The sequence below is a fragment of the Pseudophryne corroboree genome, chromosome 11 (genome assembly GCF_028390025.1).
Source record: "Pseudophryne corroboree isolate aPseCor3 chromosome 11, aPseCor3.hap2, whole genome shotgun sequence".
Classification (NCBI taxonomy): domain Eukaryota; kingdom Metazoa; phylum Chordata; class Amphibia; order Anura; family Myobatrachidae; genus Pseudophryne; species Pseudophryne corroboree.
This window is the reverse complement of record NC_086454.1, coordinates 168,613,667-168,639,813: the sequence shown is the minus strand read 5'-3', so window position 1 is coordinate 168,639,813 and position 26,147 is coordinate 168,613,667. Positions and strand designations below refer to the sequence as shown.

General features: G+C 30.0%; 12 non-coding genes across 12 annotated transcripts; all 12 read right to left on the bottom strand.

Moving 5' to 3' along the window:
• Window positions 1-591: 591 nt before the first annotated feature.
• Window positions 592-663, bottom strand: TRNAQ-CUG (transfer RNA glutamine (anticodon CUG)). The gene has a single exon. It is a non-coding gene; the product is annotated as a tRNA-Gln (tRNA).
• A 1,822-nt stretch (window positions 664-2,485) lies between these two features.
• On the bottom strand, window positions 2,486-2,557 carry TRNAQ-CUG (transfer RNA glutamine (anticodon CUG)). Its single transcript has one exon. It is a non-coding gene; the product is annotated as a tRNA-Gln (tRNA).
• A 1,820-nt stretch (window positions 2,558-4,377) lies between these two features.
• TRNAQ-CUG (transfer RNA glutamine (anticodon CUG)) lies at window positions 4,378-4,449 on the bottom strand. The gene has a single exon. It is a non-coding gene; the product is annotated as a tRNA-Gln (tRNA).
• Window positions 4,450-6,271: 1,822 nt separating this feature from the next.
• Window positions 6,272-6,343, bottom strand: TRNAQ-CUG (transfer RNA glutamine (anticodon CUG)). The gene has a single exon. It is a non-coding gene; the product is annotated as a tRNA-Gln (tRNA).
• Window positions 6,344-7,211: 868 nt separating this feature from the next.
• On the bottom strand, window positions 7,212-7,283 carry TRNAQ-CUG (transfer RNA glutamine (anticodon CUG)). Its single transcript has one exon. It is a non-coding gene; the product is annotated as a tRNA-Gln (tRNA).
• Window positions 7,284-10,995: 3,712 nt separating this feature from the next.
• TRNAQ-CUG (transfer RNA glutamine (anticodon CUG)) lies at window positions 10,996-11,067 on the bottom strand. Its single transcript has one exon. It is a non-coding gene; the product is annotated as a tRNA-Gln (tRNA).
• Window positions 11,068-15,727: 4,660 nt separating this feature from the next.
• On the bottom strand, window positions 15,728-15,799 carry TRNAQ-CUG (transfer RNA glutamine (anticodon CUG)). Its single transcript has one exon. It is a non-coding gene; the product is annotated as a tRNA-Gln (tRNA).
• Window positions 15,800-17,622: 1,823 nt separating this feature from the next.
• TRNAQ-CUG (transfer RNA glutamine (anticodon CUG)) lies at window positions 17,623-17,694 on the bottom strand. Its single transcript has one exon. It is a non-coding gene; the product is annotated as a tRNA-Gln (tRNA).
• Window positions 17,695-19,514: 1,820 nt separating this feature from the next.
• On the bottom strand, window positions 19,515-19,586 carry TRNAQ-CUG (transfer RNA glutamine (anticodon CUG)). The gene has a single exon. It is a non-coding gene; the product is annotated as a tRNA-Gln (tRNA).
• Window positions 19,587-21,408: 1,822 nt separating this feature from the next.
• TRNAQ-CUG (transfer RNA glutamine (anticodon CUG)) lies at window positions 21,409-21,480 on the bottom strand. The gene has a single exon. It is a non-coding gene; the product is annotated as a tRNA-Gln (tRNA).
• A 1,821-nt stretch (window positions 21,481-23,301) lies between these two features.
• Window positions 23,302-23,373, bottom strand: TRNAQ-CUG (transfer RNA glutamine (anticodon CUG)). Its single transcript has one exon. It is a non-coding gene; the product is annotated as a tRNA-Gln (tRNA).
• Window positions 23,374-25,195: 1,822 nt separating this feature from the next.
• On the bottom strand, window positions 25,196-25,267 carry TRNAQ-CUG (transfer RNA glutamine (anticodon CUG)). Its single transcript has one exon. It is a non-coding gene; the product is annotated as a tRNA-Gln (tRNA).
• Window positions 25,268-26,147: the final 880 nt, after the last annotated feature.

Sequence of the window (26,147 nt, the reverse complement as noted above, 5' to 3'; positions counted from 1 at the left end):
GTCTCTCAGTGTGTATGATTCTTAATTTATGCAATTTATAGATATTTTCTTTCTCAGAGATATGAACTGCATAATACTTACAAAAAAACAATAGGACCTACCAAGATGTAAATACAAATCATGGATTCAGAGTCCAAAATGGTTACAAATACACCAGGAAACCTCATTCATGAGGAAGCATTTAAACAGTTTTTATTAGAATGTACTCTCAGAGAAATATAAACTGAACGGTACTTACAAAAAACCAATAGGACCTACCAAGATTTAAATACAGATCACTGGATTCAAAGATCCGAGTGGTTACCAATACACCAAGAAACTTCATTCATGAGGGAGAGCTAAACATTTTTTTCTAAAATGTTAGATTCTTAGAAGACACATTTTATTGCAATTATTGTACATATATTTACATCAACGCTTATTTGGGTTATATAGTAAAATTCATATAATTACATACATTTCTATAACTACCTTTTTTTTAGCTTTTAGTACATATTTACAAAAATCAGTGATTTAAAAAAACTATTATATGTATGAAAAAGAAGACTTTCTGTCAATCAAGAACTTAAACAGAAGGTACTAAAACACATCAGGTCCCACCGAGATTTGAACTCGGATCGCTGGATTCAGAGCCCAGAGTGCTAACCATTACACCATGGAACCTCTCTTCTAACACAACATATACAACTTTCTCTTAGAGTGTGAGATCTTATTTTCTACAAGTTACAGGAATAATAATCAGAGAGACAAGTATTACATTGTATTTACAAAAAAAAAGCCATTAGGACCTACCAAATTTTTATACAGATTATAGGTTTCAGAGTCCAGAATTGTTAACAGCACACAATGAAACCTCATTCATATGGTAGCATGTACATTTTTTGTCAGAGTATAAGATTCTTAGTGGATACATTTTATTGGAATTAAATGACAGATAAACCTGTCTCTCAGTGTGTAAGATTCTTAATTTATGCAATTTATAGATATTTTCTTTCTCAGAGATATTAACTGTATTGTACTTACAACAAAACCAATAGAACCTACCAAGATGTTAATATAGATCATGGATTCAGAGTCCAAAATGTTTACCAATATACCATGAAACCTCATCCATTAGGGAGCATCTAAATATTTTTATAAGAATGTACTCTCAGAGAGATATGAACTGAATGGTACTTACAAAAAACCAATAGGACCTACCAAGATTTAAATACAGATCACTGTATTCAAAGATCAGAGTGGAGTGGTTACCAATACACCAAGAAACCACATTCATTAGGGAACATCTAAACATTTTTTTCTAAAATGTTAGATTCTTAGAAGACACATTTTATTGAAGTTATTGTACATATATTAACATCAATGCTTATTTGGATTACACAGTAAAATTCATATAATTACAAACATTTCTATAACTACCTTTTTTTTAGATTTTAGTACATTTTTACAATAATCAGTGATTTTGAAAAAAAATTTATTATATGTATAAAAAAAGAAAAGTTTTGTCAATCAAGGACTTAAACTGAAGGTACTAAAATGCACCTGGTCCCACCGAGGTTTGAACTCAATTTACTGGATTCAGAGTACAGAGTGCTAACCATAACACCATGGAATCTCCCTTCTAATAACACATATAAAACTTTCTCTCAGAGTGTAAGATCTTTATTTCTACAAGATACAGAAATATTCATTCAGAGAGATATGTACTACATTGTATTTACAAATAAAACCATTAGGACCTACCAATTTGTATATACAGATTATTAGTTTCAGAGTCCAGAATTGTTAACAGTACACCATGAAAGCTCATTCATATGGTGGCATGTAAAAAATGTTCTCACAGTGTAAGATTCTTAGAGGTTACATTTTATTGGAATTATATTACCGATAAACCTGTCTCTCAGTGTGTATGATTCTTAATTTATGCAATTTATAGATATTTTCTTTCTCAGAGATATGAACTGCATAATACTTACAAAAAAACAATAGGACCTACCAAGATGTAAATACAAATCATGGATTCAGAGTCCAAAATGGTTACAAATACACCAGGAAACCTCATTCATGAGGAAGCATTTAAACAGTTTTTATTAGAATGTACTCTCAGAGAAATATAAACTGAACGGTACTTACAAAAAACCAATAGGACCTACCAAGATTTAAATACAGATCACTGGATTCAAAGATCAGAGTGGTTACCAATACACCAAGAAACTTCATTCATGAGGGAGAGCTAAACATTTTTTTTTTAAATGTTAGATTCTTAGAAGACACATTTTATTGCAATTATTGTACATATATTTACATCAACGCTTATTTGGGTAATATAGTAAAATTCATATAATTACATACATTTCTATAACTACCTTTTTCTAGCTTTTAGTACATATTTACAAAAATCAGTGATTTAAAAAAATTATTATATGTATGATAAAGAAGACTTTCTGTCAATCAAGAACTTAAACTGAAGGTACTAAAACACATCAGGTCCCACCGAGATTTGAACTCGGATCGCTGGATTCAGAGCCCAGAGTGCTAACCATTACACCATGGAACCTCTCTTCTAACACAACATATACAACTTTCTCTTAGAGTGTGAGATCTTATTTTCTACAAGTTACAGGAATAATAATCAGAGAGACAAGTATTACATTGTATTTACAAAAAAAAAGCCATTAGGACCTACCAAATTTTTATACAGATTATAGGTTTCAGAGTCCAGAATTGTTAACAGCACACAATGAAACCTCATTCATATGGTAGCATATACATTTTTTGTCAGAGTATAAGATTCTTAGTGGATACATTTTATTGGAATTAAATGACAGATAAACCTGTCTCTCAGTGTGTAAGATTCTTAATTTATGCAATTTATAGATATTTTCTTTCTCAGAGATATTAACTGTATTGTACTTACAACAAAACCAATAGAACCTACCAAGATGTTAATATAGATCATGGATTCAGAGTCCAAAATGTTTACCAATATACCATGAAACCTCATCCATTAGGGAGCATCTAAATATTTTTATAAGAATGTACTCTCAGAGAGATATGAACTTAATGGTACTTACAAAAAACCAATAGGACCTACCAAGATTTAAATACAGATCACTGTATTCAAAGATCAGAGTGGAGTGGTTACCAATACACCAAGAAACCACATTCATTAGGGAACATCTAAACATTTTTTTCTAAAATGTTAGATTCTTAGAAGACACATTTTATTGAAGTTATTGTACATATATTAACATCAATGCTTATTTGGATTACACAGTAAAATTCATATAATTACAAACATTTCTATAACTACCTTTTTTTTAGATTTTAGTACATTTTTACAATAATCAGTGATTTTTAAAAAAAAATTATTATATGTATATAAAAAGAAAAGTTTTGTCAATCAAGGACTTAAACTGAAGGTACTAAAATGCACCTGGTCCCAGCGAGGTTTGAACTCAATTTACTGGATTCAGAGTACAGAGTGCTAACCATAACACCATGGAATCTCCCTTCTAATAACACATATAAAACTTTCTCTCAGAGTGTAAGATCTTAATTTCTACAAGATACAGAAATATTCATTCAGAGAGATATGTACTACATTGTATTTACAAATAAAACCATTAGGACCTACCAATTTGTATATACAGATTATTAGTTTCAGAGTCCAGAATTGTTAACAGTACACCATGAAAGCTCATTCATATGGTGGCATGTAAAAAATGTTCTCACAGTGTAAGATTCTTAGAGGTTACATTTTATTGGAATTATATTACCGATAAACCTGTCTCTCAGTGTGTATGATTCTTAATTTATGCAATTTATAGATATTTTCTTTCTCAGAGATATGAACTGCATAATACTTACAAAAAAACAATAGGACCTACCAAGATGTAAATACAAATCATGGATTCAGAGTCCAAAATGGTTACAAATACACCAGGAAACCTCATTCATGAGGAAGCATTTAAACAGTTTTTATTAGAATGTACTCTCAGAGAAATATAAACTGAACGGTACTTACAAAAAACCAATAGGACCTACCAAGATTTAAATACAGATCACTGGATTCAAAGATCAGAGTGGTTACCAATACACCAAGAAACTTCATTCATGAGGGAGAGCTAAACATTTTTTTTTAAATGTTAGATTCTTAGAAGACACATTTTATTGCAATTATTGTACATATATTTACATCAACGCTTATTTGGGTAATATAGTAAAATTCATATAATTACATACATTTCTATAACTACCTTTTTCTAGCTTTTAGTACATATTTACAAAAATCAGTGATTTAAAAAATTATTATATGTATGATAAAGAAGACTTTCTGTCAATCAAGAACTTAAACTGAAGGTACTAAAACACATCAGGTCCCACCGAGATTTGAACTCGGATCGCTGGATTCAGAGCCCAGAGTGCTAACCATTACACCATGGAACCTCTCTTCTAACACAACATATACAACTTTCTCTTAGAGTGTGAGATCTTATTTTCTACAAGTTACAGGAATAATAATCAGAGAGACAAGTATTACATTGTATTTACAAAAAAAAAGCCATTAGGACCTACCAAATTTTTATATAGATTATAGGTTTCAGAGTCCAGAATTGTTAACAGCACACAATGAAACCTCATTCATATGGTAGCATGTACATTTTTTGTCAGAGTATAAGATTCTTAGTGGATACATTTTATTGGAATTAAATGACAGATAAACCTGTCTCTCAGTGTGTAAGATTCTTAATTTATGCAATTTATAGATATTTTCTTTCTCAGAGATATTAACTGTATTGTACTTACAACAAAACCAATAGAACCTACCAAGATGTTAATATAGATCATGGATTCAGAGTCCAAAATGTTTACCAATATACCATGAAACCTCATCCATTAGGGAGCATCTAAATATTTTTATAAGAATGTACTCTCAGAGAGATATGAACTGAATGGTACTTACAAAAAACCAATAGGACCTACCAAGATTTAAATACAGATCACTGTATTCAAAGATCAGAGTGGAGTGGTTACCAATACACCAAGAAACCACATTCATTAGGGAACATCTAAACATTTTTTTCTAAAATGTTAGATTCTTAGAAGACACATTTTATTGAAGTTATTGTACATATATTAACATCAATGCTTATTTGGATTACACAGTAAAATTCATATAATTACAAACATTTCTATAACTACCTTTTTTTTAGATTTTAGTACATTTTTACAATAATCAGTGATTTTTCAAAAAAAATTATTATATGTATATAAAAAGAAAAGTTTTGTCAATCAAGGACTTAAACTGAAGGTACTAAAATGCACCTGGTCCCACCAAGGTTTGAACTCAATTTACTGGATTCAGAGTACAGAGTGCTAACCATAACACCATGGAATCTCCCTTCTAATAACACATATAAAACTTTCTCTCAGAGTGTAAGATCTTAATTTCTACAAGATACAGAAATATTCATTCAGAGAGATATGTACTACATTGTATTTACAAATAAAACCATTAGGACCTACCAATTTTTATATACAGATTATTAGTTTCAGAGTCCAGAATTGTTAACAGTACACCATGAAAGCTCATTCATATGGTGGCATGTAAAAAATGTTCTCACAGTGTAAGATTCTTAGAGGTTACATTTTATTGGAATTATATTACCGATAAACCTGTCTCTCAGTGTGTATGATTCTTAATTTATGCAATTTATAGATATTTTCTTTCTCAGAGATATGAACTGCATAATACTTACAAAAAAAACAATAGGACCTACCAAGATGTAAATACAAATCATGGATTCAGAGTCCAAAATGGTTACAAATACACCAGGAAACCTCATTCATGAGGAAGCATTTAAACAGTTTTTATTAGAATGTACTCTCAGAGAAATATAAACTGAACGGTACTTACAAAAAACCAATAGGACCTACCAAGATTTAAATACAGATCACTGGATTCAAAGATCAGAGTGGTTACCAATACACCAAGAAACTTCATTCATGAGGGAGAGCTAAACATTTTTTTTTAAATGTTAGATTCTTAGAAGACACATTTTATTGCAATTATTGTACATATATTTACATCAACGCTTATTTGGGTAATATAGTAAAATTCATATAATTACATACATTTCTATAACTACCTTTTTCTAGCTTTTAGTACATATTTACAAAAATCAGTGATTTAAAAAAATTATTATATGTATGAAAAAGAAGACTTTCTGTCAATCAAGAACTTAAACTGAAGGTACTAAAACACATCAGGTCCCAACGAGATTTGAACTCGGATCGCTGGATTCAGAGCCCAGAGTGCTAACCATTACACCATGGAACCTCTCTTCTAGCACAACATATACAACTTTCTCTTAGAGTGTGAGATCTTATTTTCTACAAGTTACAGGAATAATAATCAGAGAGACAAGTATTACATTGTATTTACAAAAAAAAGCCATTAGGACCTACCAAATTTTTTATACAGATTATAGGTTTCAGTGTCCAGAATTGTTAACAGCACACAATGAAACCTCATTCATATGGTAGCATGTACATTTTTTGTCAGAGTATAAGATTCTTAGTGGATACATTTTATTGGAATTAAATGACAGATAAACCTGTCTCTCAGTGTGTAAGATTCTTAATTTATGCAATTTATAGATATTTTCTTTCTCAGAGATATTAACTGTATTGTACTTACAACAAAACCAATAGAACCTACCAAGATGTAAATATAGATTATGGATTCAGAGTCCAAAATGTTTACCAATATACAATGAAACCTCATCCATTAGGGAGCATCTAAATATTTTTATAAGAATGTACTCTCAGAGAGATATGAACTGAATGGTACTTACAAAAAACCAATAGGACCTACCAAGATTTAAATACAGATCACTGGATTCAAAGATCAGAGTGGTTACCAATACACCAAGAAACTTCATTCATGAGGGAGAGCTAAACATTTTTTTTAAAATGTTAGATTCTTAGAAGACACATTTAATTGCAATTATTGTACATATATTTACATCAACGCTTATTTGGGTAATATAGTAAAATTCATATAATTACATACATTTCTATAACTACCTTTTTCTAGCTTTTAGTACATATTTACAAAAATCAGTGATTTAAAAAAATTATTATATGTATGAAAAAGAAGACTTTCTGTCAATCAAGAACTTAAACTGAAGGTACTAAAACACATCAGGTCCCACCGAGATTTGAACTCGGATCGCTGGATTCAGAGCCCAGAGTGCTAACCACTACACCATGGAACCTCTCTTCTAACACAACATATACAACTTTCTCTTAGAGTGTGAGATCTTATTTTCTACAAGTTACAGGAATAATAATCAGAGAGACAAGTATTACATTGTATTTACAAAAAAAAAGCCATTAGGACCTACCAAATTTTTTATACAGATTATAGGTTTCAGAGTCCAGAATTGTTAACAGCACACAATGAAACCTCATTCATATGGTAGCATGTACATTTTTTGTCAGAGTATAAGATTCTTAGTGGATACATTTTATTGGAATTAAATGACAGATAAACCTGTCTCTCAGTGTGTAAGATTCTTAATTTATGCAATTTATAGAGATTTTCTTTCTCAGAGATATTAACTGTATTGTACTTACAACAAAACCAATAGAACCTACCAAGATGTAAATATAGATTATGGATTCAGAGTCCAAAATGTTTACCAATATACCATGAAACCTCATCCATTAGGGAGCATCTAAATATTTTTATAAGAATGTACTCTCAGAGAGATATGAACTGAATGGTACTTACAAAAAACCAATAGGACCTACCAAGATTTAAATACAGATCAGTGTATTCAAAGATCAGAGTGGAGTGGTTACCAATACACCAAGAAACCACATTCATTAGGGAACATCTAAACATTTTTTTCTAAAATGTTAGATTCTTAGAAGACACATTTTATTGAAGTTATTGTACATATATTAACATCAATGCTTATTTGGATTACACAGTAAAATTCATATAATTACAAACATTTCTATAACTACCTTTTTTTTAGATTTTGGTACATTTTTACAATAATCAGTGATTTTAAAAAAAATTATTATATGTATAAAAAAGAAAAGTTTTTGTCAATCAAGGAATTAAACTTTGTACTAAAATGCACCTGGTCCCACCGAGATTTGAACTCAATTTACTAGATTCAGAGTACAGAGTGCTAACCATAACACCATGGAATATCCCTTCTAATAACAAATATAAAACTTTCTCTCAGAGTGTAAGATCTTTATTTCTACAAGATACAGAAATATTCATTCAGAGAGATATGTACTACATTGTATTTACAAATAAAACCATTAGGACCTACCAATTTGTATATACAGATTATTCGTTTCAGAGTCCAGAATTGTTAACAGTACACCATGAAAGCTCATTCATATGGTGGCATGTAAAAAATGTTCTCACAGTGTAAGATTCTTAGAGGTTACATTTTATTGGAATTATATTACCGATAAACCTGTCTCTCAGTGTGTATGATTCTTAATTTATGCAATTTATAGATATTTTCTTTCTCAGAGATATGAACTGCATAATACTTACAAAAAACAATAGGACCTACCAAGATGTAAATACAAATCATGGATTCAGAGTCCAAAATGGTTACAAATACACCAGGAAACCTCATTCATGAGGAAGCATTTAAACAGTTTTTACTAGAATGTACTCTCTGAGAAATATAAACTGAACGGTACTTACAAAAAACCAGTAGGAACTACCAAGATTTAAATACAGATCACTGGATTCAAAGATCAGAGAGGTTACCAATACACCAAGAAACTTCATTCATGAGGGAGAGCTAAACATTTTTTTTTAAATGTTAGATTCTTAGAAGATACATTTTATTGCAATTATTGTACATATATTTACATCAACGCTTATTTTGGTTATATAGTAAAATTCATATAATTACATACATTTCTATAACTACCTTTTTCTAGCTTTTAGTACATATTTACAAAAATCAGTGATTTAAAAAAAATTATTATATGTATGAAAAAGAAGACTTTCTGTCAATCAAGAACTTAAACTGAAGGTATTAAAACACATCAGTTCCCACTGAGATTTGAACTCGGATCGCTGGATTCAGAGCCCAGAGTGCTAACCATTACACCATGAAACCTCTCTTCTAACACAACATATACAACTTTCTCTTAGAGTGTGAGATCTTATTTTCTACAAGTTACAGGAATAATAATCAGAGAGATAAGTATTACATTGTATTTACAAAAAAAAGCCATTAGGACCTACCAAATTTTTATACAGATTATAGGTTTCAGAGTCCAGAATTGTTAACAGCACACAATGAAACCTCATTCATATGGTAGCATGTACATTTTTTGTCAGAGTATAAGATTCTTAGTGGATACATTTTATTGGAATTAAATGACAGATAAACCTGTCTCTCAGTGTGTAAGATTCTTAATTTATGCAATTTATAGATATTTTCTTTCTCAGAGATATTAACTGTATTGTACTTACAACAAAACCAATAGAACCTACCAAGATGTTAATATAGATCATGGATTCAGAGTCCAAAATGTTTACCAATATACCATGAAACCTCATCCATTAGGGAGCATCTAAATATTTTTATAAGAATGTACTCTCAGAGAGATATGAACTGAATGGTACTTACAAAAAACCAATAGGACCTACCAAGATTTAAATACAGATCACTGTATTCAAAGATCAGAGTGGAGTGGTTACCAATACACCAAGAAACCACATTCATTAGGGAACATCTAAACATTTTTTTCTAAAATGTTAGATTCTTAGAAGACACATTTTATTGAAGTTATTGTACATATATTAACATCAATGCTTATTTGGATTACACAGTAAAATTCATATAATTACAAACATTTCTATAACTACCTTTTTTTTAGATTTTAGTACATTTTTACAATAATCAGTGATTTTGAAAAAATTGTTATTATATGTATAAAAAAAGAAAAGTTTTGTCAATCAAGGACTTAAACTGAAGGTACTAAAATGCACCTGGTCCCACCGAGGTTTGAACTCAATTTACTGGATTCAGAGTACAGAGTGCTAACCATAACACCATGGAATCTCCCTTCTAATAACACATATAAAACTTTCTCTCAGAGTGTAAGATCTTTATTTCTACAAGATACAGAAATATTCATTCAGAGAGATATGTACTACATTGTATTTACAAATAAAACCATTAGGACCTACCAATTTGTATATACAGATTATTAGTTTCAGAGTCCAGAATTGTTAACAGTACACCATGAAAGCTCATTCATATGGTGGCATGTAAAAAATGTTCACACAGTGTAAGATTCTTAGAGGTTACATTTTATTGGAATTATATTACCGATAAACCTGTCTCTCAGTGTGTATGATTCTTAATTTATGCAATTTATAGATATTTTCTTTCTCAGAGATATGAACTGCATAATACTTACAAAAAAAACAATAGGACCTACCAAGATGTAAATACAAATCATGGATTCAGAGTCCAAAATGGTTACAAATACACCAGGAAACCTCATTCATGAGGAAGCATTTAAACAGTTTTTATTAGAATGTACTCTCAGAGAAATATAAACTAAACGGTACTTACAAAAAACCAATAGGACCTACCAAGATTTAAATACAGATCACTGGATTCAAAGATCAGAGTGGTTACCAATACACCAAGAAACTTCATTCATGAGGGAGAGCTAAACATTTTTTTTTTAAATGTTAGATTCTTAGAAGACACATTTTATTGCAATTATTGTACATATATTTACATCAACGCTTATTTGGGTAATATAGTAAAATTCATATAATTACATATATTTCTATAACTACCTTTTTCTAGCTTTTAGTACATATTTACAAAAATCAGTGATTTAAAAAAATTATTATATGTATGATAAAGAAGACTTTATGTCAATCAAGAACTTAAACTGAAGGTACTAAAACACATCAGGTCCCACCGAGATTTGAACTCGGATCGCTGGATTCAGAGCCCAGAGTGCTAACCATTACACCATGGAACCTCTCTTCTAACACAACATATACAACTTTCTCTTAGAGTGTGAGATCTTATTTTCTACAAGTTACAGGAATAATAATCAGAGAGACAAGTATTACATTGTATTTACAAAAAAAAAGCCATTAGGACCTACCAAATTTTTATACAGATTATAGGTTTCAGAGTCCAGAATTGTTAACAGCACACAATGAAACCTCATTCATATGGTAGCATGTACATTTTTTGTTAGAGTATAAGATTCTTAGTGGATACATTTTATTGGAATTAAATGACAGATAAACCTGTCTCTCAGTGTGTAAGATTCTTATTTATGCAATTTATAGATATTTTCTTTCTCAGAGATATTAACTGTATTGTACTTACAACAAAACCAAGAGAACCTACCAAGATGTTAATATAGATCATGGATTCAGAGTCCAAAATGTTTACCAATATACCATGAAACCTCATCCATTAGGGAGCATCTAAATATTTTTATAAGAATGTACTCTCAGAGAGATATGAACTGAATGGTACTTACAAAAAACCAATAGGACCTACCAAGATTTAAATACAGATCACTGTATTCAAAGATCAGAGTGGAGTGGTTACCAATACACCAAGAAACCACATTCATTAGGGAACATCTAAACATTTTTTTCTAAAATGTTAGATTCTTAGAAGACACATTTTATTGAAGTTATTGTACATATATTAACATCAATGCTTATTTGGATTACACAGTAAAATTCATATAATTACAAACATTTCTATAACTACCTTTTTTTTAGATTTTAGTACATTTTTACAATAATCAGTGATTTTTAAAAAAAATTTATTATATGTATATAAAAAGAAAAGTTTTGTCAATCAAGGACTTAAACTGAAGGTACTAAAATGCACCTGGTCCCACCGAGGTTTGAACTCAATTTACTGGATTCAGAGCCCAGAGTGCTAACCATTACACCATGAAACCTCTCTTCTAACACAACATATACAACTTTCTCTTAGAGTGTGAGATCTTATTTTCTACAAGTTACAGGAATAATAATCAGAGAGACAAGTATTACATTGTATTTACAAAAAAAAAGCCATTAGGACCTACCAAATTTTTATACAGATTATAGGTTTCAGAGTCCAGAATTGTTAACAGCACACAATGAAACCTCATTCATATGGTAGCATGTACATTTTTTGTCAGAGTATAAGATTCTTAGTGGATACATTTTATTGGAATTAAATGACAGATAAACCTGTCTCTCAGTGTGTAAGATTCTTAATTTATGCAATTTATAGATATTTTCTTTCTCAGAGATATTAACTGTATTGTACTTACAACAAAACCAATAGAACCTACCAAGATGTAAATATAGATTATGGATTCAGAGTCCAAAATGTTTACCAATATACCATGAAACCTCATCCATTAGGGAGCATCTAAATATTTTTATAAGAATGTACTCTCAGAGAGATATGAACTGAATGGTTCTTACAAAAAACAAATAGGACCTACCAAGATTTAAATACAGATCACTGTATTCAAAGATCAGAGTGGAGTGGTTACCAATACACCAAGAAACCACATTCATTAGGGAACATCTAAACATTTTTTTCTAAAATGTTAGATTCTTAGAAGACACATTTTATTGAAGTTATTGTACATATATTAACATCAATGCTTATTTGGATTACACAGTAAAATTCATATAATTACAAACATTTCTATAACTACCTTTTTTTTAGATTTTGGTACATTTTTACAATAATCAGTGATTTTAAAAAAATTTATTATATGTATAAAAAAGAAAAGTTTTTGTCAATCAAGGAATTAAACTTTGTACTAAAATGCACCTGGTCCCACCGAGATTTGAACTCAATTTACTAGATTCAGAGTACAGAGTGCTAACCATAACACCATGGAATCTCCCTTCTAATAACAAATATAAAACTTTCTCTCAGAGTGTAAGATCTTTATTTCTACAAGATACAGAAATATTCATTCAGAGAGATATGTACTACATTGTATTTACAAATAAAACCATTAGGACCTACCAATTTGTATATACAGATTATTCGTTTCAGAGTCCAGAATTGTTAACAGTACACCATGAAAGCTCATTCATATGGTGGCATGTAAAAAATGTTCTCACAGTGTAAGATTCTTAGAGGTTACATTTTATTGGAATTATATTACCGATAAACCTGTCTCTCAATGTGTATGATTCTTAATTTATGCAATTTATAGATATTTTCTTTCTCAGAGATATGAACTGCATAATACTTACAAAAAACAATAGGACCTACCAAGATGTAAATACAAATCATGGATTCAGAGTCCAAAATGGTTACAAATACACCAGGAAACCTCATTCATGAGGAAGCATTTAAACAGTTTTTACTAGAATGTACTCTCTGAGAAATATAAACTGAACGGTACTTACAAAAAACCAGTAGGAACTACCAAGATTTAAATACAGATCACTGGATTCAAAGATCAGAGTGGTTACCAATACACCAAGAAACTTCATTCATGAGGGAGAGCTAAACATTTTTTTTAAAATGTTAGATTCTTAGAAGACACATTTTATTGCAATTATTGTACATATATTTACATCAACGCTTATTTCGGTTATATAGTAAAATTCATATAATTACATACATTTCTATAACTACCTTTTTCTAGCTTTTAGTACATATTTACAAAAATCAGTGATTTAAAAAAATTATTATATGTATGAAAAAGAAGACTTTCTGTCAATCAAGAACTTAAACTGAAGGTACTAAAACACATCAGGTTCCACCGAGATTTGAACTTGGATCGCTGGATTTAGAGCCCAGAGTACTAACCATTACACCATGGAACCTCTCTTCTAACACAACATATACAACTTTCTCTTAGAGTGTGAGATCTTATTTTCTACAAGTTACAGGAATAATAATCAGAGAGATAAGTATTACATTGTATTTATAAAAAAAAAGCCATTAGGACCTACCAAATGTTTAAACAGATTATAGGTTTCAGAGTCCAGAATTGTTAACAGCACACAATGAAACCTCATTCATATGGTAGCATGTACATTTTTTGTCAGAGTATAAGATTCTTAGTGGATACATTTTATTGGAATTAAATGACAGATAAACCTGTCTCTCAGTGTGTAAGATTCTTAATTTATGCAATTTATAGATATTTTCTTTCTCAGAGATATTAACTGTATTGTACTTACAACAAAACCAATAGAACCTACCAAGATGTAAATATAGATCATGGATTCAGAGTCCAAAATGTTTACCAATATACCATGAAACCTCATCCATTAGGGAGCATCTAAATATTTTTATAAGAATGTACTCTCTGAGAGATATGAACTGAATGGTACTTACAAAAAACCAATAGGACCTACCAAGATTTAAATACAGATCACTGTATTCAAAGATCATAGTGGAGTGGTTATCAATACACCAAGAAACCACATTCATTAGGGAACATCTAAACATTTTTTTCTAAAATGTTAGATTCTTAGAAGACACATTTTATTGAAGTTATTGTACATATATTAACATCATTGCTTATTTGGATTACACAGTAAAATTCATATAATTACAAACATTTCTATAACTACCTTTTTTTTAGATTTTAGTACATTTTTACAATAATCAGTGATTTTTACAAAAAATGTATTATATGTATAAAAAAGAAAAGTTTTTGTCAATCAAGGACTTAAACTGAAGGTACTAAAATGCACCTGGTCCCACCGAGGTTTGAACTCAATTTACTGGATTCAGAGTACAGAGTGCAAACCATAACACCATGGAATCTCCCTTCTAATAACACATATAAAACTTTCTCTCAGAGTGTAAGATCTTTATTTCTACAAGATACAGAAATATTCATTCAGAGAGATATGTACTACATTGTATTTACAAATAAAACCATTAGGACCTACCAATTTGTATATACAGATTATTAGTTTCAGAGTCCAGAATTGTTAACAGTACACCATGAAAGCTCATTCATATGGTGGCATGTAAAAAATGTTCTCACAGTGTAAGATTCTTAGAGGTTACATTTTATTGGAATTATATTACCGATAAACCTGTCTCTCAGTGTGTATGATTCTTAATTTATGCAATTTATAGATATTTTCTTTCTCAGAGATATGAACTGCATAATAATTACAAAAAAACAATAGGACCTACCAAGATGTAAATACAAATCATGGATTCAGAGTCCAAAATGGTTACAAATACACCAGGAAACCTCATTCATGAGGAAGCATATAAACAGTTTTTATTAGAATGTACTCTCAGAGAAATATAAACTGAACGGTACTTACTAAAAACCAATAGGACCTACCAAGATTTAAATACAGATCACTGGATTCAAAGATCAGAGTGGTTACCAATACACCAAGAAACTTCATTCATGAGGGAGAGCTAAACATTTTTTTCTAAAATGTTAGATTCTTAGAAGATACATTTTATTGCAATTATTGTACATATATTTACATCAACGCTTATTTGGGTTATATAGTAAAATTCATATAATTACATACATTTCTATAACTACCTTCTTTTAGCTTTTAGTACATATTAAAAAAAATCAGTGATTTAAAAAATTATTATATGTATGAAAAAGAAGACTTTCTGTCAATCAAGAACTTAAACTGAAGGTATTAAAACACATCAGGTCCCACCGAGATTTGAACTCGGATCGCTGGATTCAGAGTCCAGAGTGCTAACCATTACACCATGGAACCTCTCTTCTAACACAACATATACAACTTTCTCTTAGAGTGTGAGATCTTATTTTCTACAAGTTACAGGAATAATAATCAGAGAGATAAGTATTACATTGTATTTACAAAAAAAAGCCATTAGGACCTACCAAATTTTTATACAGATTATAGGTTTCAGAGTCCAGAATTGTTAACAGTACACAATGAAACCTCATTCATATGGTAGCATGTACATTTTTTGTCAGAGTATAAGATTCTTAGTGAATACATTTTATTGGAATTAAATGACAGATAAACCTGTCTCTCAGTGTGTAAGATTCTTAATTTATGCAATTTATAGATATTTTCTTTCTCAGAGATATTAACTGTATTGTTCTTACAACAAAACCAATAGAACCTACCAAGGTGTAAATATAGATCATGGATTCAGAGTCCAAAATGTTTACCAATATACCATGAAACCTCATCCAATAGGGAGCATCTAAATATTTTTATAAGAATGTACTCTCAGAGAGATATGAACTGAATGGTACTTACAAAAAACCAATAGGACCTACCAAGATTTAAATACAAATCACTGTATTCAAAGATCAGAGTGGAGTGGTTACCAATACAACAAGAAACCACATTCATTAGGGAACATCTAAACATTTTTTTCTAAAATGTTAGATTCTTAGAAGACACATTTTATTGAAGTTATTGTACATATATTAACATCAATGCTTATTTGGATTACACAGTAAAATTCATATAATTGCAAACATTTCTATAACTACCTTTTTTTAGATTATAGTACATTTTTACAATAATCAGTGATTTTTAAAAAAATTTTATTATATGTATAAAAAAAGAAAAGTTTTTGTCAATCAAGGACTTAAACTGAAGGTACTAAAATGCACCTGGTCCCAGCGAGGTTTGAACTCAATTTACTGGATTCAGAGTACAGAGTGCTAACCATAACACCATGGAATCTCCCTTCTAATAACACATATAAAACTTTCTCTCAGAGTGTAAGATCTTTATTTCTACAAGATACAGAAATATTCATTCAGAGAGATATGTACTACATTGTATTTACAAATAAAACCATTAGGACCTACCAATTTGTATATACAGATTATTAGTTTCAGAGTCCAGAATTGTTAACAGTACACCATGAAAGCTCATTCATATGGTGGCATGTAAAAAATGTTCTCACAGTGTAAGATTCTTAGAGGTTACATTTTATTGGAATTATATTACCGATAAACCTGTCTCTCAGTGTGTATGATTCTTAATTTATGCAATTTATAGATATTTTCTTTCTCAGAGATATGAACTGCATAATACTTACAAAAAAACAATAGGACCTACCAAGATGTAAATACAAATCATGGATTCAGAGTCCAAAATGGTTACAAATACACCAGGAAACCTCATTCATGAGGAAGCATTTAAACAGTTTTTATTAGAATGTACTCTCAGAGAAATATAAACTGAACGGTACTTACAAAAAACCAATAGGACCTACCAAGATTTAAATACAGATCACTGGATTCAAAGATCAGAGTGGTTACCAATACACCAAGAAACTTCATTCATGAGGGAGAGCTAAACATTTTTTTCTAAAATGTTAGATTCTTAGAAGATACATTTTATTGCAATTATTGTACATATATTTACATCAACGCTTATTTGGGATATATAGTAAAATTCATATAATTACATACATTTCTATAACTACCTTTTTTTTTAGCTTTTAGTACATATTAACAAAAATCAGTGATTTAAAAAAACTATTATATGTATGAAAAAGAAGACTTTCTGTCAATCAAGAACTTAAACTGAAGGTACTAAAACACATCAGGTCCCTCCGAGATTTGAACTCAGATCGCTGGATTCAGAGTCCAGAGTGCTAACCATTACACCATGGAACCTCTCTTCTAACACAACATATACAACTTTCTCTTAGAGTGTGAGATCTTATTTTCTACAAGTTACAGGAATAATAATCAGAGAGATAAGTATTACATTGTATTTACAAAAAAAAGCCATTAGGACCTACCAAATTTTTATACAGATTATAGGTTTCAGAGTCCAGAATTGTTAACAGTACACAATGAAACCTCATTCATATGGTAGCATGTACATTTTTTGTCAGAGTATAAGATTCTTAGTGGATACATTTTATTGGAATTAAATGACAGATAAACCTGTCTCTCAGTGTGTAAGATTCTTAATTTATGCAATTTATAGATATTTTCTTTCTCAGAGATATTAACTGTATTGTTCTTACAACAAAACCAATAGAACCTACCAAGATGTAAATATAGATCATGGATTCAGAGTCCAAAATGTTTACCAATATACCATGAAACCTCATCCATTAGGGAGCATCTAAATATTTTTATAAGAATGTACTCTCAGAGAGATATGAACTGAATGGTACTTACAAAAAACCAATAGGACCTACCAAGATTTAAATACAGATCACTGTATTCAAAGATCAGAGTGGAGTGGTTACCAATACACCAAGAAACCACATTCATTAGGGAACATCTAAACATTTTTTTCTAAAATGTTAGATTCTTAGAAGACACATTTTATTGAAGTTATTGTACATATATTAACATCAATGCTTATTTGGATTACACAGTAAAATTCATATAATTACAAACATTTCTATAACTACCTTTTTTTTAGATTTTAGTACATTTTTACAATAATCAGTGATTTTTACAAAAAATTTATTATATGTATAAAAAAGAAAAGTTTTTGTCAATCAAGGACTTAAACTGAAGGTACTAAAATGCACCTGGTCCCAGCGAGGTTTGAACTCAATTTACTGGATTCAGAGTACAGAGTGCAAACCATAACACCATGGAATCTCCCTTCTAATAACACATATAAAACTTTCTCTCAGAGTGTAAGATCTTTATTTCTACAAGATACAGAAATATTCATTCAGAGAGATATGTACTACATTGTATTTACAAATAAAACCATTAGGACCTACCAATTTGTATATACAGATTATTAGTTTCAGAGTCCAGAATTGTTAACAGTACACCATGAAAGCTCATTCATATGGTGGCATGTAAAAAATGTTCTCACAGTGTAAGATTCTTAGAGGTTACATTTTATTGGAATTATATTACCGATAAACCTGTCTCTCAGTGTGTATGATTCTTAATTTATGCAATTTATAGATATTTTCTTTCTCAGAGATATGAACTGCATAATAATTACAAAAAAACAATAGGACCTACCAAGATGTAAATACAAATCATGGATTCAGAGTCCAAAATGGTTACAAATACACCAGGAAACCTCATTCATGAGGAAGCATATAAACAGTTTTTATTAGAATGTACTCTCAGAGAAATATAAACTGAACGGTACTTACTAAAAACCAATAGGACCTACCAAGATTTAAATACAGATCACTGGATTCAAAGATCAGAGTGGTTACCAATACACCAAGAAACTTCATTCATGAGGGAGAGCTAAACATTTTTTTCTAAAATGTTAGATTCTTAGAAGATACATTTTATTGCAATTATTGTACATATATTTACATCAACGCTTATTTGGGTTATATAGTAAAATTCATATAATTACATACATTTCTATAACTACCTTCTTTTAGCTTTTAGTACATATTAAAAAAAATCAGTGATTTAAAAAATTATTATATGTATGAAAAAGAAGACTTTCTGTCAATCAAGAACTTAAACTGAAGGTACTAAAACACATCAGGTCCCACCGAGATTTGAACTCGGATCGCTGGATTCAGAGTCCAGAGTGCTAACCATTACACCATGGAACCTCTCTTCTAACACAACATATACAACTTTCTCTTAGAGTGTGAGATCTTATTTTCTACAAGTTACAGGAATAATAATCAGAGAGATAAGTATTACATTGTATTTACAAAAAAAAGCCATTAGGACCTACCAAATTTTTATACAGATTATAGGTTTCAGAGTCCAGAATTGTTAACAGTACACAATGAAACCTCATTCATATGGTAGCATGTACATTTTTTGTCAGAGTATAAGATTCTTAGTGGATACATTTTATTGGAATTAAATGACAGATAAACCTGTCTCTCAGTGTGTAAGATTCTTAATTTATGCAATTTATAGATATTTTCTTTCTCAGAGATATTAACTGTATTGTTCTTACAACAAAACCAATAGAACCTACCAAGGTGTAAATATAGATCATGGATTCAGAGTCCAAAATGTTTACCAATATACCATGAAACCTCATCCAATAGGGAGCATCTAAATATTTTTATAAGAATGTACTCTCAGAGAGATATGAACTGAATGGTACTTACAAAAAACCAATAGGACCTACCAAGATTTAAATACAGATCACTGTATTCAAAGATCAGAGTGGAGTGGTTACCAATACAACAAGAAACCACATTCATTAGGGAACATCTAAACATTTTTTTCTAAAATGTTAGATTCTTAGAAGACACATTTTATTGAAGTTATTGTACATATATTAACATCAATGCTTATTTGGATTACACAGTAAAATTCATATAATTGCAAACATTTCTATAACTACCTTTTTTTAGATTATAGTACATTTTTACAATAATCAGTGATTTTTAAAAAAAATGTATTATATGTATAAAAAAAGAAAAGTTTTTGTCAATCAAGGACTTAAACTGAAGGTACTAAAATGCACCTGGTCCCAGCGAGGTTTGAACTCAATTTACTGGATTCAGAGTACAGAGTGCTAACCATAACACCATGGAATCTCCCTTCTAATAACACATATAAAACTTTCTCTCAGAGTGTAAGATCTTTATTTCTACAAGATACAGAAATATTCATTCAGAGAGATATGTACTACATTGTATTTACAAATAAAACCATTAGGACCTACCAATTTGTATATACAGATTATTAGTTTCAGAGTCCAGAATTGTTAACAGTACACCATGAAAGCTCATTCATATGGTGGCATGTAAAAAATGTTCTCACAGTGTAAGATTCTTAGAGGTTACATTTTATTGGAATTATATTACCGATAAACCTGTCTCTCAGTGTGTATGATTCTTAATTTATGCAATTTATAGATATTTTCTTTCTCAGAGATATGAACTGCATAATACTTACAAAAAAACAATAGGACCTACCAAGATGTAAATACAAATCATGGATTCAGAGTCCAAAATGGTTACAAATACACCAGGAAACCTCATTCATGAGGAAGCATTTAAACAGTTTTTATTAGAATGTACTCTCAGAGAAATATAAACTGAACGGTACTTACAAAAAACCAATAGGACCTACCAAGATTTAAATACAGATCACTGGATTCAAAGATCAGAGTGGTTACCAATACACCAAGAAACTTCATTCATGAGGGAGAGCTAAACATTTTTTTCTAAAATGTTAGATTCTTAGAAGATACATTTTATTGCAATTATTGCACATATATTTACATCAACGCTTATTTGGGTTATATAGTAAAATTCATATAATTACATACATTTCTATAACTACCTTTTTTTTAGCTTTTAGTACATATTAACAAAAATCAGTGATTTAAAAAAACTATTATATGTATGAAAAAGAAGACTTTCTGTCAATCAAGAACTTAAACTGAAGGTACTAAAACACATCAGGTCCCTCCGAGATTTGAACTCAGATCGCTGGATTCAGAGTCCAGAGTGCTAACCATTACACCATGGAACCTCTCTTCTAACACAAAATATACAACTTTCTCTTAGAGTGTGAGATCTTATTTTCTACAAGTTACAGGAATAATAATCAGAGAGATAAGTAATACATTGTATTTACAAAAAAAAGCCATTAGGACCTACCAAATTTTTATACAGATTATAGGTTTCAGAGTCCAGAATTGTTAACAGTACACAATGAAACCTCATTCATATGGTAGCATGTACATTTTTTGTCAGAGTATAAGATTCTTAGTGGATACATTTTATTGGAATTAAATGACAGATAAACCTGTCTCTCAGTGTGTAAGATTCTTAATTTATGCAATTTATAGATATTTTCTTTCTCAGAGATATTAACTGTATTGTTCTTACAACAAAACCAATAGAACCTACCAAGATGTAAATATAGATCATGGATTCAGAGTCCAAAATGTTTACCAATATACCATGAAACCTCATCCATTAGGGAGCATCTAAATATTTTTATAAGAATGTACTCTCAGAGAGATATGAACTGAATGGTACTTACAAAAAACCAATAGGACCTACCAAGATTTAAATACAGATCACTGTATTCAAAGATCAGAGTGGAGTGGTTACCAATACACCAAGAAACCACATTCATTAGGGAACATCTAAACATTTTTTTCTAAAATGTTAGATTCTTAGAAGACACATTTTATTGAAGTTATTGTACATATATTAACATCAATGCTTATTTGGATTACACAGTAAAATTCATATAATTACAAACATTTCTATAACTACCTTTTTTTTAGATTTTAGTACATTTTTACAATAATCAGTGATTTTTACAAAAAATGTATTATATGTATAAAAAAGAAAAGTTTTTGTCAATCAAGGACTTAAACTGAAGGTACTAAAATGCACCTGGTCCCACCGAGGTTTGAACTCAATTTACTGGATTCAGAGTACAGAGTGCAAACCATAACACCATGGAATCTCCCTTCTAATAACACATATAAAACTTTCTCTCAGAGTGTAAGATCTTTATTTCTACAAGATACAGAAATATTCATTCAGAGAGATATGTACTACATTGTATTTACAAATAAAACCATTAGGACCTACCAATTTGTATATACAGATTATTAGTTTCAGAGTCAAGAATTGTTAACAGTACACCATGAAAGCTCATTCATATGGTGGCATGTAAAAAATGTTCTCACAGTGTAAGATTCTTAGAGGTTACATTTTATTGGAATTATATTACCGATAAACCTGTCTCTCAGTGTGTATGATTCTTAATTTATGCAATTTATAGATATTTTCTTTCTCAGAGATATGAACTGCATAATAATTACAAAAAAACAATAGGACCTACCAAGATGTAAATACAAATCATGGATTCAGAGTCCAAAATGGTTACAAATACACCAGGAAACCTCATTCATGAGGAAGCATTTAAACAGTTTTTATTAGAATGTACTCTCAGAGAAATATAAACTGAACGGTACTTACTAAAAACCAATAGGACCTACCAAGATTTAAATACAGATCACTGGATTCAAAGATCAGAGTGGTTACCAATACACCAAGAAACTTCATTCATGAGGGAGAGCTAAACATTTTTTTCTAAAATGTTAGATTCTTAGAAGATACATTTTATTGCAATTATTGTACATATATTTACATCAACGCTTATTTGGGTTATATAGTAAAATTCATATAATTACATACATTTCTATAACTACCTTCTTTTAGCTTTTAGTACATATTAAAAAAAATCAGTGATTTAAAAAAATTATTATATGTATGAAAAAGAAGACTTTCTGTCAATCAAGAACTTAAACTGAAGGTACTAAAACACATCAGGTCCCACCGAGATTTGAACTCGGATCGCTGGATTCAGAGTCCAGAGTGCTAACCATTACACCATGGAACCTCTCTTCTAACACAACATATACAACTTTCTCTTAGAGTGTGAGATCTTATTTTCTACAAGTTACAGGAATAATAATCAGAGAGATAAGTATTACATTGTATTTACAAAAAAAAGCCATTAGGACCTACCAAATTTTTATACAGATTATAGGTTTCAGAGTCCAGAATTGTTAACAGTACACAATGAAACCTCATTCATATGGTAGCATGTACATTTTTTGTCAGAGTATAAGATTCTTAGTGGATACATTTTATTGGAATTAAATGACAGATAAACCTGTCTCTCAGTGTGTAAGATTCTTAATTTATGCAATTTATAGATATTTTCTTTCTCAGAGATATTAACTGTATTGTACTTACAACAAAACCAATAGAACCTACCAAGATGTAAATATAGATCAGAGTCCAAAATGTCCAAAATGTTTACCAATATACCATGAAACCTCATCCAATAGGGAGCATCTAAATATTTTTATAAGAATGTACTCTCAGAGAGATATGAACTGAATGGTACTTACAAAAAACCAATAGGACCTACCAAGATTTAAATACAGATCACTGTATTCAGAGATCAGAGTGGAGTGGTTACCAATACAACAAGAAACCACATTCATTAGGGAACATCTAAACATTTTTTTCTAAAATGTTAGATTCTTAGAAGACACATTTTATTGAAGTTATTGTACATATATTAACATCAATGCTTATTTGGATTACACAGTAAAATTCATATAATTGCAAACATTTCTATAACTACCTTTTTTTAGATTATAGTACATTTTTACAATAATCAGTGATTTTTAAAAAAAATGTATTATATGTATAAAAAAAGAAAAGTTTTTGTCAATCAAGGACTTAAACTGAAGGTACTAAAATGCACCTGGTCCCAGCGAGGTTTGAACTCAATTTACTGGATTCAGAGTACAGAGTGCTAACCATAACACCATGGAATCTCCCTTCTAATAACACATATAAAACTTTCTCTCAGAGTGTAAGATCTTTATTTCTACAAGATACAGAAATATTCATTCAGAGAGATATGTACTACATTGTATTTACAAATAAAACCATTAGGACCTACCAATTTGTATATACAGATTATTAGTTTCAGAGTCCAGAATTGTTAACAGTACACCATGAAAGCTCATTCATATGGTGGCATGTAAAAAATGTTCTCACAGTGTAAGATTCTTAGAGGTTACATTTTATTGGAATTATATTACCGATAAACCTGTCTCTCAGTGTGTATGATTCTTAATTTATGCAATTTATAGATATTTTCTTTCTCAGAGATATGAACTGCATAATACTTACAAAAAAACAATAGGACCTACCAAGATGTAAATACAAATCATGGATTCAGAGTCCAAAATGGTTACAAATACACCAGGAAACCTCATTCATGAGGAAGCATTTAAACAGTTTTTATTAGAATGTACTCTCAGAGAAATATAAACTGAACGGTACTTACAAAAAACCAATAGGACCTACCAAGATTTAAATACAGATCACTGGATTCAAAGATCAGAGTGGTTACCAATACACCAAGAAACTTCATTCATGAGGGAGAGCTAAACATTTTTTTCTAAAATGTTAGATTCTTAGAAGATACATTTTATTGCAATTATTGTACATATATTTACATCAACGCTTATTTGGGTTATATAGTAAAATTCATATAATTACATACATTTCTATAACTACCTTTTTTTAGCTTTTAGTTCATATTAACAAAAATCAGTGATTTAAAAAAACTATTATATGTATGAAAAAGAAGACTTTCTGTCAATCAAGAACTTAAACTGAAGGTACTAAAACACATCAGGTCCCACCGAGATTTGAACTCGGATCGCTGGATTCAGAGTCCAGAGTGCTAACCATTACACCATGGAACCTCTCTTCTAACACAACATATACAACTTTCTCTTAGAGTGTGAGATCTTATTTTCTACAAGTTACAGGAATAATAATCAGAGAGATAAGTATTACATTGTATTTACAAAAAAAAGCCATTAGGACCTACCAAATTTTTATACAGATTATAGGTTTCAGAGTCCAGAATTGTTAACAGTACACAATGAAACCTCATTCATATGGTAGCATGTACATTTTTTGTCAGAGTATAAGATTCTTAGTGGATACATTTTATTGGAATTAAATGACAGATAAACCTGTCTCTCAGTGTGTAAGATTCTTAATTTATGCAATTTATAGATATTTTCTTTCTCAGAGATATTAACTGTATTGTACTTACAACAAAACCAATAGAACCTACCAAGATGTAAATATAGATCATGGATTCAGAGTCCAAAATGTTTACCAATATACCATGAAACCTCATCCATTAGGGAGCATCTAAATATTTTTATAAGAATGTACTCTCAGAGAGATATGAACTGAATGGTACTTACAAAAAACCAATAGGACCTACCAAGATTTAAATACAGATCACTGTATTCAAAGATCATAGTGGAGTGGTTATCAATACACCAAGAAACCACATTCATTAGGGAACATCTAAACATTTTTTTCTACAATGTTAGATTCTTAGAAGACACATTTTATTGAAGTTATTGTACATATATTAACATCATTGCTTATTTGGATTACACAGTAAAATTCATATAATTACAAACATTTCTATAACTACCTTTTTTTTAGATTTTAGTATATTTTTACAATAATCAGTGATTTTTACAAAAAATGTATTATATGTATAAAAAAGAAAAGTTTTTGTCAATCAAGGACTTAAACTGAAGGTACTAAAATGCACCT